Genomic DNA, 12336 nt, shown 5'->3' on the forward strand with positions numbered 1-12336 from the left:
AGTTATTTATCATATATGTAATTTATTTTTTACATCAGGTTTCGCGCTGTTGCGCGAAACAAGTCGGGGCTACACGCCTTCCCACTGATAAAAAAGATAAGCATCATATAACACAGGATCAGGTGTACAGGATTATGCCATTAGAATCAAAGGTATATCTGGATACACCTGGATAAGCAATACAGAACTTTTACTAAAGTTTGTTATTTTTTGGTGTAGGGGCTTCTTTAAAACAATCTTATGAATTTATCAACAAAATCTTTCAACTAGGCCTATATCTTCTTTCATCATTTATTTAATAATACTTGTGTGGGTTTTCATCGGTGTGTGTTGTTTTCAATCATATTATTAGAATATTAGAATAGAATAACCTTTATTTTCACAATCACTTATCACTGTGGGAAATTCATATATAAATGGACTCATTTCGAGTACTTTTCAATTCCGGGATGGATGTACTTTTAACGAATACATGTGCATAATCTAACTACCACTATAGTTTTGTTCCATCAAAACATGACACACGATTGCAATATTTGGTGTCAAAAACGAATTAGGTAATATGGAAACTATGTTACCGGTATTGTATTTATCACAATATACGTCAAATAAACCACAAATTTATACACAGCAAAAATTTCAATGTTTTTAATACTAAGTAGGTACCATATTAAGTACTTAATGGAAGATGGTTAATATAACTTTCGTAACGTAATATTTAAATACCTGCCATTGCAAATCACACAAACAAATGTAATAATACTTAAAACATTAAATATTAGTTAAATTGTTACAAAAGTTTTCTCGCCACGCACACAGGAATTTTAAGGTTGAAAGCATCACATGGCGTATTTTTATCTGAATAATCACATAACATAATGAGGCGAATAAGTTATTTCTGGTTTTAAATGAAGTAATCTAATATAAGTATATAAACACACGCATTATTAAACGAGATATGTAGCTAACCTAAACTAACCAAACATACAAACGATTTAAATATTTTTCAGAACCATAACAGAGACTCCATTTTGGACAAATCATGGTTTCAAAGAATAAAAAACGCTCAAATCTCTACCGGAATTGTGATTCCGCCAGCTCACGAGGTGGCGGAATTAATCCGGTAGATTGTGACGTAATTCCGATACAAAATTCCGCTAGCGAGTGTTCAAGAATAGGGTTTAGCAAATTTCTGGTGGAATCAAGTAATTCCGCTAGCGGAATTCTTTTAGCAGCGTCAAGAATAGGGCCCCTGGTAATTCTCTATCTCTGATACTCTCATGCCCGCCTGATACAACCAGTATCAATCAGTTCAACATTCACTGCAGTTCGTCCTGACCGTGTATCACCATTTTGCGGGCTGTCATGCTTTATAGTTAGTATCTTTATAGTGAAATAAGGAATGGATAAGTGCACGAAAAAGACTTCATTTGTGTGGAATTTTTTCACGGAAAATAATGAGTTTGCTAATTGTAATTTGTGTAAACAAAAACTGAGTTATAAATCATCGACTAATCTGAAGAAACATTTGAAAAAACATTGATATAGTATGCTCACTAATGTACCTATCTGTTTTTTTATTTTTTATTTTTGATAAATTCGTGAATTTTTAATGTATAAAAACACTAGTTACTAATTGTTTTCGAAAAAAGAAAGTCCATATGTTGATTACATCTGTTATTAGTGTCAACTGAGAATTTATTTGCATTTTCATAGCTGTTAGGTACACAAATATAAATATTATATCTTGTATTAATGTACTTTTTAATATTAAAATTTCATTAGTTTTAATATTGAACGAGACAGTGCACGCACTGCGCACTGAGCGTACTTTGAAGTAGGACAATAAACAAAACGACTTGTAACCAGGGCTGCCACTCTGATATTCATGAAAAACCTAGATAACCTACAAAAAAACCCAGACACATGGGTAAAAAACCCAGATGCGTCTAAAATGCTATCGTTGAAAATGTTTGCGTACTAATTCAAAAATATAAACATAACTGGTTTTAATATAAAACAATTAATTACCTTACAAGACTGAAAACGGTTAAATACAACCAATACAAGAAAATTACACTGCAGCAAAATGGCTGTATAAGTAATTCTTGGACCAGCACATATCATAAAAAAACCTACAAATATATACATGACAAAACAAACGCCATCACTGCATTCTTTAAACCGGTAATTGTTTTTATAAAACTGCATCATGTACGTTAGTCTTTATTCAGAGTCTGATTCTACAAGATTGGTTTGAAGGTTAATTGTTGCATTGGTTTTGTGTTCTGCAAGCCTCTTTGAAGAATGTGTCAAATTTAATATTCGACTTAGCTTCTTGAAAACTAGTTTTGTGTTTATATGTATTTTTGTGTGTGAAACACATAGACTTGTTTGCATTTATCAAACAGATATTGCAACAGATACAGTAGCTACTACCTTTATTATTGTTTTAGGTATAAAAATAATTAAAATTATAAAAAACCTAGAATTGTTGGAATTCATTATTTAAAAACCCAGAAACCCAAACACCATTGGAAAAACCCAGATCTGGGGCCCTATTATTGACGCTGCTGGAAGAATTCCGCTAGCGGAATTACTTGATTCCACCAGAGATTTGCTAAACCCTATTCTTGAACACTCGCTAGCGGAATTATGTATCGGAATTACGTCACAAACTACCGGAATTATTCCGCCACCTCGTGAGCTGGCGGAATCACAATTCCGGTAGAGATTTAAACGTTGTTTGTTATTTGAAACCATGATTTGTCCAAAATGGAGTCTCTGGTATGGTTCTGAAATTTTTTTAAATCGTTTGTATGTTTGGTTAGTTTAGGTTAGTTACATTTAAATCTCGTTTAATAATGCGTGTGTTTATATACTTATATTATAATACTTCATTTAAAACCAGAAATAACTTATTCGTCTCATTATGTTATGTGATTATTCAGATAAAAATACGCCATGTGATGCTTTCAACCTTCAAAATTCGTGTGTGCGTGGCGAGAAAACTTTTGTAACAATTTAACTAATATTTAATGTTTTAAGTATTACATTTTTGTTTGTGTGATTTTCAATGGCAGGTATTTAAATATTACGTTACGAAAGTTATATTTACCATCTTCCATTAAGTACTTAATATTGTACCTACTTAGCATAAAAAACATTGAAATTTTTCCTGTGTATAAATTTGTGGCTTATTTGACGTGTATTGTGATAAATACAATACCGGTAACTTAGTTTCCATATTACGTAATTCGTTTTTGACACCAAATATTGCAATCGTGTGTCATGTTTTGATGGAACAAAACTATAGTGGTAGTTAGTTTATGCACATGTATTCGTTAAAAGTACATCCATCCCCGAATAATTGAAAAGTACTCGAAATGAGTCCATTTATATATGAATTTCCCAGAGTGATAAGTGATTGTGAAAATAAAGGTTATCTATCCTATTTACCCTTCCCTATCTTGCAAACAGAGCCAACATTCCTACCACGCAAATAATATGATTGAAAACAACACACACCGATGAAAACCCACACAAGTATTATTAAATAAATGATGGAAGGAGATATAGTTGAAAGATTGTTGATAAATTCATAAGATTGTTTTCAAGAAGCCCCTACACCAAACAATTACAAACTTTGGTAAAAGTTCCGTTTTGCTTATCCAGGTGTATCTAGATATACCTTTGATTTTAATGGCATAATCCTGTACACCTGATCCTGTGTTCTATGATGCTTATCTTTCTTATCAGTTGGAATAACTTCAGATTTCGCGCTGTCGCGCGAAATGCGTCGGCGCTACGCGCCTGCCCACTGCTAAAAAAATAAGCATTATGTACCACAGGATCAGGTGTACAGGATCATGCCAACAGGATCACAGGTTAACTTGGATACGCAATACGGAACTTTTACGCATTTCTCCCCGCACCATGAGATAATTGCCAGATGATGTTCATAAAATGTTATAATTTTGTATTGACTTGCAGTTATAAAAATCTTAATGTACACATTGACAATTGTTTGCTGAATCAAGAAACAGCGCATAAAATTTATTGTCACCTCAAATTTTACACTAACATAAAAAGTTGCGGCAAAATAAGCAGAAACAAACTAAGAAACGATTACTTTTAAGTGATAAGAATTTTAAATTCTATCAAGTAAGCAGAAACAATAAACTAAAAAACGAGTACTTTTAAGGGATAAGAATTGTAAATTTTAATAAAATTCTTGCCACAAACTATCAGCACGTTTCTTGGTAAATTCAGGATTAAATTTTCCTCTGGACAAAGAATCATTTTTTTCCATGAATGATAGCAAAATTTCCCGTTGTTCGGCCGTAACTTTACAGCTCATTTCAATTTGATATGTAGATCTTCAACCTACACCCTTACACCAACACGAGGATATTTGCAAAGAGTAAACAAAACAAAACATTCAGTATTCATCCACTTCCACGGGAAATTTACCTTTCCTCATTGTGATTGGCCTTCTACCAGTGACGTCAACAGTTAAAGCAACGTTGCCACACTTCCGTAAAGACTTTTCGTTGACCCGACAATGTTGATTCCGGTAGCTACTACAACAATTTCAAGAATTGGTTTTTTACTCTCTACCGGAATGAAACTCGCGGATTAATCCGGTAGCGGAATTATTCCGGTAGCGTCAAGAATCGGCCCCCAGGGTGGAAAAACCCATGAGTGGCAGCCCTGCTTGTAACAATATCGCTTTGCGCCTCTCCTTCAAGGCTTCAACGCCTTCCCCTGCGCTTCCTCCCCTACATTCTTTCCCTTCTTTATCCCTTATTCGTCGTTCCTGCTCCCTCCCCTTTCACAAGCTCCGCCCAAGTGACCGTCATCTGCGATCGGGTACTGCGCTCATTGGCCGTGGTGTTGTTCCAGGTGAATTCTGAACTGATACTAAAGTCTCTGATACTTTTCAAGTGTACTCGTTTGCCGTTCCTGATACATGCGCATATCAGTGACAAAGTATCAGGTTGATACTTTTCGACCCACCTCTAGCCTTAAGCAGCAGCCTTTTAGCGGAGTCGTTCGGTAGCGGTACGAGCGCATCAAAACAAAGCTTTGTTTGAATTATAAGCAACTTAAAAAATTTCCACAATTCGTAGAATTTTCCCTGACATTTCCCGGAATTCCCTGACCATTTTAATTTCCCTGACATTTCCCGGTTTTCCCGGTTTTCTAGTCCTGTAGCAACCATGAAGTTCCCCAGCTGAGTCTCTGGGAAAGATATTTCTGGGCCAAAATTGGATCCTGAAACTTGGTTACCATCTTAGGCAAATCGGATGGGGAGATGGAGCCTATGCTAGTCCATAGAAACTAGTCAAGATGTTCTGTGATGCCCCTAGACTGCAGAGCCCTGAACCATTTACTTTTATTTTGTAAATAGGTCATACTGGGGAGCCCAAGGAATGTAGAATAGCTTCCAGGGAAACAGGTGGTCTAAGGGTCCTCCCTTGGAAATTTGTTTGGGGGCGGGGGGGGTGCCCTCTTTAAAGAACATTTTTGTTCAAATGGAGCTTAAATTCTAAAGATTGTTTTGTTAATTTACATTCAAAAATGTCTATATTCTTATTAAAACTTGAATAAATTACGTTTTCGTTATATAATGAACTAGCTGATGTACCTGTGCTTCGCTACTAAAGTCAGCATACACAATATTCTCGCACAGCTCATTTTGCAGACATACACATTTTTTATTATTGTATATTAACCCAAAATAGCACAGAGGAAGTAGGTATTCAAATTAGAATCAATTTATTGTGAACTTTAATCGAAACTAAAATGTTAACCATCTCACATGACTGCATTAAAGAAAGGAATAGAAAATAAAAGTGAAACATACTGCAAATAGTCTCACAATTATAACAAACAAAGCGATAAATATCTACTTAGAATTTTACTGTTGTCTTACTTTATTTGTTAGGCAGAGTTTATGCTTACATGTTATTTACATTAAATAGTGAGAGTTTGTACAAATAAGGGGTGCACAATATCCTTTTCTTAGTGCTGTTCTATTACCTATGAGGAACCTATTTATATTATTATTTTTTATTAGATATACAGTAATTAGTTGGTTATTGATTGCATTTTTAGTTCATGATTATCCAAATAATACTTGATATCATTTTCTCATTAGGAATTGTCATTATTTTTCAGATTACCACAAAAAAAATTTAAAATCAGCATTTATCGTATTTCGCCTTGAATCCTGATGTCAGACCTCCTTAGCCCTTAATTTTAAGTCTGGGTCCCAGCCCTGCTTGTATCATCTGCCGTTGTCGGAGAACACCCTATGACGTCACGACCAGCCTACTCCAGTGTTGTGTTTAAATATGTTGCTTTAAAATTTTAACCAGCATGATGGACAGGGCGTTATGTTGACAAGGCCGCGGCTAGTCCCTGTTATTAGTGGCGCGTCTCCGGCTGCTCAGTACTCAGGGGCGGTAGATTAGGGTTCGTGCCTCGTGGCCTAAGGGATCTAGCCTGCCCAGGATGACTTCAGGAAATAAAAGTCAGCAGGAAGTTTCCGGGTTTTATGTACAGTAAAACACACCCTTTACATGGGGCTACCGCGGTCCCGCCTGTGGCAATCTCAATAAGGGCGATGCCCGGTTCCGCGCACTTTCATTTCCCTGCACACTGCAAGGGGCGTCCCACCCGTACTGTAATCAGGGCCGGCGCCAGGCCCATGCGGCACATGCGGCCGCATGTGGCGCCACGCGGGCAGTGGCGCCAACGGAGCTATCGAAAAAAAAAAATACAAAAAAATTTTAATTTATTTGAGCAAAATAGTTTTATAAATAAATAAACGCCATGAACATGATTATAATTTTATAAAAGATAGAGTGTTTCTGTTTGCTAATACAGCAATATTCGAGCATCGGTGGTGATGCGATGGCGATGTGGTGGTGGTGCGCGCCGCGCGGTGCTTCCCTGCTTTCCTGTCACAACGTGAAGCCCTTTCCACCCTCCTCCCGCTGCCCCCTCCTCACCGTAAGTGCCTGCTCACTGCACCGCTCAGTCTCAGTGCTAGTGCTATCTGTCAACTCGACAAGTGCATGCACACGCCACTGTCCAGTTTGATAGTATTATTGTGGTGGTATCATGGCGGACAAGAAGAAACCTACGGGTACTTTTTATAGAAAAAGAAAAAAGGACATGGAAAGAGAAAACGAAAAACAGGCGAAAGCAATGAGTAAATTTTTTGTTAGATCTGAAGTTGGCTCTTCCGTAGAGTCTGAGTCTCATAAGAACGACACCGCAGAACAACAAACAATGCAGGTAAGAGAGCAATTATTATATTTATCTGTACTTTTAAACTAAACGAAAAATTAAGTTTTCTCCATCTTACTTACAAATTTTCTCAACTTTTGTTGTGCATTTTCTATGGGATGATTTAGTATCCAACATGTGTTACACGTGTTTCAGGATTCTGATTCCGAGGAAACTTTGGTTATTCCATTACCCAAATCATCTAGACCAACTGTTCAAATTGAATCTGAGAACATCGAACAACATCCACTGCAGGTAAATTTGAATATATTTTAGGTGCTTTTTGTTTAATTGTTTCTATATTTGGTAAGTAGCCGATCATGAAATCGTAGCTTTAAGGGAGGACATTATTAAGGGAGGATGAACAAAAATTATTTTATTATTTTTTAAGGGAGCACACCATTAAGGGAGGATGAACAAAAATTATTTTTTCAAAATTCGTTTTTAACTTTATTATTAATGTTAATCCAAATCAAAAAACGATGTAAAAAATCACAACAATTTTTATATTATTACACATACTTAAAGTGCTGATTTTGACCCTCTCGGTTTCCGACTAGACTTCTAACAAACATTTACAAACAGCTGTTTTAATAGAGTGGCGGGGGGTTTTGTTTTGTTATTGTGTAGCGCGGGCGAGATGACTGACTTCCCTCCCTGATCGCGAGCAAAGCCTAAAATTGATCCTAACCATATACTTTTTTTTATTTGTAGTTTTACAAGTTACGAATTACGTGCGTTCCCTTGCGTTCCGGCACTCTTGGGAGGTAAGGGAACGCCGTTATGTTGCGTTCCCACTGAAATTAACCACTGTGTTGATGTGTTTTCAGGATTTTCATCTCAAGGAAAACAGGAACGATCTTGACGACTGTGGAGAATGGCCGGCTAAAATCACCGATGACATCCGTCAAGTTCTCGTCGAGAAAGGCCCTGTGCAGGTTAAACATTTTAAATTTCCTGTTGACCATAAATCTGGCAGACGCTTCACAAACAAAACAAAAATTGTCAAATGGAGAAGAAATCGACAGAGAATGGCTCGTGTACTCAAAATCGAAAAATTCAGTATTTTGTTTCTTTTGTAAACTCTTCAGTAATGAAGTTATATCTGTATCTGGAACAGAGGGTTACTCTGATTGGCAAAACATGTCAACATTCTTACGCCAACACGAAAAGTCACCTCATCATATAACAGCTGCCATTTCTTATCGAGAACTTTCCCAGAGATTGAAGTCAGGGAAAACCATTGACGACGAAAACCAACGCATCATAAAATCAGAAACAGAGCATTGGTATGAAGTTTTGAAGCGACTTCTTACTATAGTGCAGTTCCTTGGAGCTCAAGGATTAGCTTTTCGTGGCACTAATGATAAGATTTTCCAAGAAAATAACGGAAACTTTTTGAAACTAGTGGAGCACATTTCCAGATTTGACGCTGTTCTCTCTGAACATCTTCGCAGGATAACTTCGAAAGAAACTCATGTACACTATTTAAGCAAAGAGATACAAAATGAGTTCATAGATGTACTTGCTCGTAAAGTTAATGAATTCATCTTAAGTGAATTGCATAAAGCTACCTACTATTCCATCATTCTTGACTGTACACCTGACGTTAGCCACCAAGAACAGATGACTCTAGTAGTCAGATTTGTTCACGCTATACCAGGAGAAAACGCAATAATCAAAGAATACTTCCTTGGGTTTCTGCAAGCGTTTGATACATCTGGAGAAGGACTAACAGCTCTTTTGTTGGATGAGTTGTCAAAAAGAGGAATAGCTTTAAACAACATGCGAGGCCAGGGGTATGATAATGGGTCTAACATGAAGGGAAAACATGTTGGGGTTCAAAAAAGGATCCTAGACCTCAACCCAAGAGCCTTCTTTGTCCCTTGTGGAAGTCACTCACTAAACCTAGTAGTAAACGACGCTGCTCTTTCCTGTACTGTAGCCGTGAACTTTTTCAGTAACGTTCAAGAGATTTATAACTATTTTTCGGCATCCATCCATAGATGGGACATATTGAAACATCACGTAGCAAATTTAACAGTAAAACCTTTAAGTGAAACCCGATGGGAAAGTAGGATTGACGCTCTTGAACCTCTGCGCTACCATATTGATGAAATATACGACGCTGTTTACGCAGCCTCTACTGATGCCAAGATTGATGTTTTTGGAAAAAATACAGCCACTGGTATTGCCAAAAAAATAACAGATTTTCGGTTCCTTTGTTGCTTGATCACATGGTATGAGGTTTTGTTCAAAATAAATTTGATAAGCAAAACCCTTCAGGCAAAAGAAGTCAACCTGCAGAGTGCCATGACCCTAATTGAAAGCGTAAAGTCGTTTTTGATCAAAATGAGAACAGAAAATGGATTTAATAATGTTGTTACAGACGCAAAGGAGTTGGCTGATAAACTCGGAATCAGCTCTGAGTTTCCTAATGAAACGGTAGTAAGGGCAAGAAAGGTTAAACGTCAATTTTTGTATGAAGGTGTCGACGAACCAATTAAGACAGGGACAGGAAAAGATTCTTTCAAAATAAATTTCTTTTTTGTGATTCTCGATACAGCCATCAGTTCATTGTCCGAGAGATTTGATCTTATGCACAACCATAGCCAACATTTCCAATTTCTTTATGACTTGAAAAAATTAGAAAATGGTGAAGAAAAAACTATCAAAGGAAATTGTCAACGTTTGAGCGAAGTACTGACAGCAGGTGATGAAAGAGACATTAACGCAGAAGATCTCTTTAAGGAAATATCAATATTAATTCCAATGTTGTCACAAGAAGAGAGCTCCCCTCACACAACACTGAGCTATCTCACAACAAACAGATTAATAGACATATTTCCAAATGTTTTCATCGCGTTGAGGATTCTACTAACATTACCAATATCAGTGGCCAGTGGAGAAAGGAGCTTCTCAAAACTAAAAAGAATAAAAAAACTACCTTCGATCTAGCATTTCACAAGAACGTCTTAGTGGTCTTGCCACATTGGCCATTGAAAATGAAATATTGAACACAATAGATACAGATACGATTTTAAAGGATTTTGCAAAAGCTAAATCAAGAAAGAAAGGTTTTCTGAAGTAGAACACTGCTGATGAACAAGTGTAGTTAGGAAGTTATGAGTATGTTGATGATGATGACCTTATTAATTGTTTTGTTATTGACTGTTCAAGAAACTGTAAATAAAATAAGATAGTTGTATCATAAATTTTTAGTCTTTATTTCCTTTGTTTTTATTACTACAGTAGGCTAGTGTGTATAAAGTCCCGTTCCAAAACTCGCCTTGTCCTCTTTCACTGGAACAGAGGAAATCGAGAAAAACTGATATGCAAAGAGGTTGTGACATAGCCAACACACAGTAGGTATGAATCATTTCAAAAATTAAATTGAAATATGTTTCTTAAGGTCTTTGAAATGTAACAGTATACACAAATATTAAAACTGTTAAAATAAATTGGACAAGATGAGTTTTGGAACAATACTTTGGACAAGGTGAATTTTGGAACAGTATATAATACAAAATTAATTTTTTCGTAAGGAAAACCAGTAACCAACTCTTTGATTACATCTCGTATTTTAATAATGATACAAAATACATTTTTTTAACAAAAAATTATATTTTTTCTAGTGCTTATTAAGATCCTACACTGACTGAAGTTTCTCCTTATTTTCTCAATATTGTCAACTAAAAAATATGTTGAACTATTTCAAAACATCATACTCTCAAATCTTCATCCACCATAGGTTCATCATCATCCTCTTCATGCACAGTTGTGTATTGTCTGGCAATAACATCTCTATAAAATGCCAAACTTGCATTCTCCTTCCATTCAGACCCATAGTGCTTCGACAGTAGCTTATTCACATCATTGGCTTTGGCAGCATTTGGGTGGAGTCCTAGTGGAACTATTACTGGGTTAATTTGTTGGAAACACTTGCCACGTCTGCAAATACCTTTACTTTCCATAAGGTCAGTTCAGTAATTGGGTTCCCCTCGAACAAGTACTTTACTTTCTTTTGATTTCTTCAAAATGAACCGCTTTGTGTTACAAAATTTGAAGTGCCATGAACTGGTAGGTCGCACAACTTCTGCAATAGCTTATTTCCAATCGTAGAAAGCAAAACCAGCATTGCCAGGCTTGATTGCAGTTCCGAACTCTCCAAATATATCAAAATATTATTGGGGTGACACTATCACTTCCTTTGCTTTTACCCGCTTTTCAATACGACCAAAAACACGGTCTGCTGGCAGGAATGAGTGTCCAGGTACGGGGAAAATGATGTGTACTTCCTTGATGTGTTGTGGTGCTTCACACTTTAACCATTTTGATACCATACCTACCATCATACTATTTTTATTTTGGCCTCCGCAGCCGTCAGCAAAAAGCCTTATAGTTGTTATTGTGTAATCGATTCCAGTATTCTGCAAGCAGTGGTGAACACATGATGAAATTTCATTAGAGCCTTTGTGTGCATCAAGTTCTGTCCATGTGTAAATAAACGCGTTTGTTCTGTTTTAGACGATCCTTGACATACAGTAAAATTATACACATAGAATTGTCTGCTAAAATAGGCACTTTGATCTGGTACCTTTGGTAGTACCATATTTTTTTGGCAATCAAAAGAAAATGTGATGGTATTATCATGATTTACTTTCAGCATATCATAGAAAGCTTTCGAACGGAGTTTGTGAACCCTAAATTCGACTCTCAACCCTTGTTTCACATGCTCATTGTTTTCAGTTTTATTTTACCTTCAAGTTCAATGCAACGAGAGCACTTATCTGTAGCTGGACTACGAAAGCTGACATTGTAATCATTGTCAAAAATTGTTTACAACAATTAATAATACTTATATAGAGTTATACCAAAATATGAATATGTTTATGTGATTATAAAAAAAACAGTTTTTACCTTCTAAAACAATGTTACATTAGACTTTATATTATGTGGACATAACCACTTTTGATTAATTCAGTTAGTTTGTCCATGGCTGCTTATAGGACAAGGCGACTTTTGAAACAGTTTTTA

The sequence above is a fragment of the Bacillus rossius genome, chromosome 3, assembly GCF_032445375.1.
Source record: "Bacillus rossius redtenbacheri isolate Brsri chromosome 3, Brsri_v3, whole genome shotgun sequence".
NCBI lineage: Eukaryota > Metazoa > Arthropoda > Insecta > Phasmatodea > Bacillidae > Bacillus > Bacillus rossius.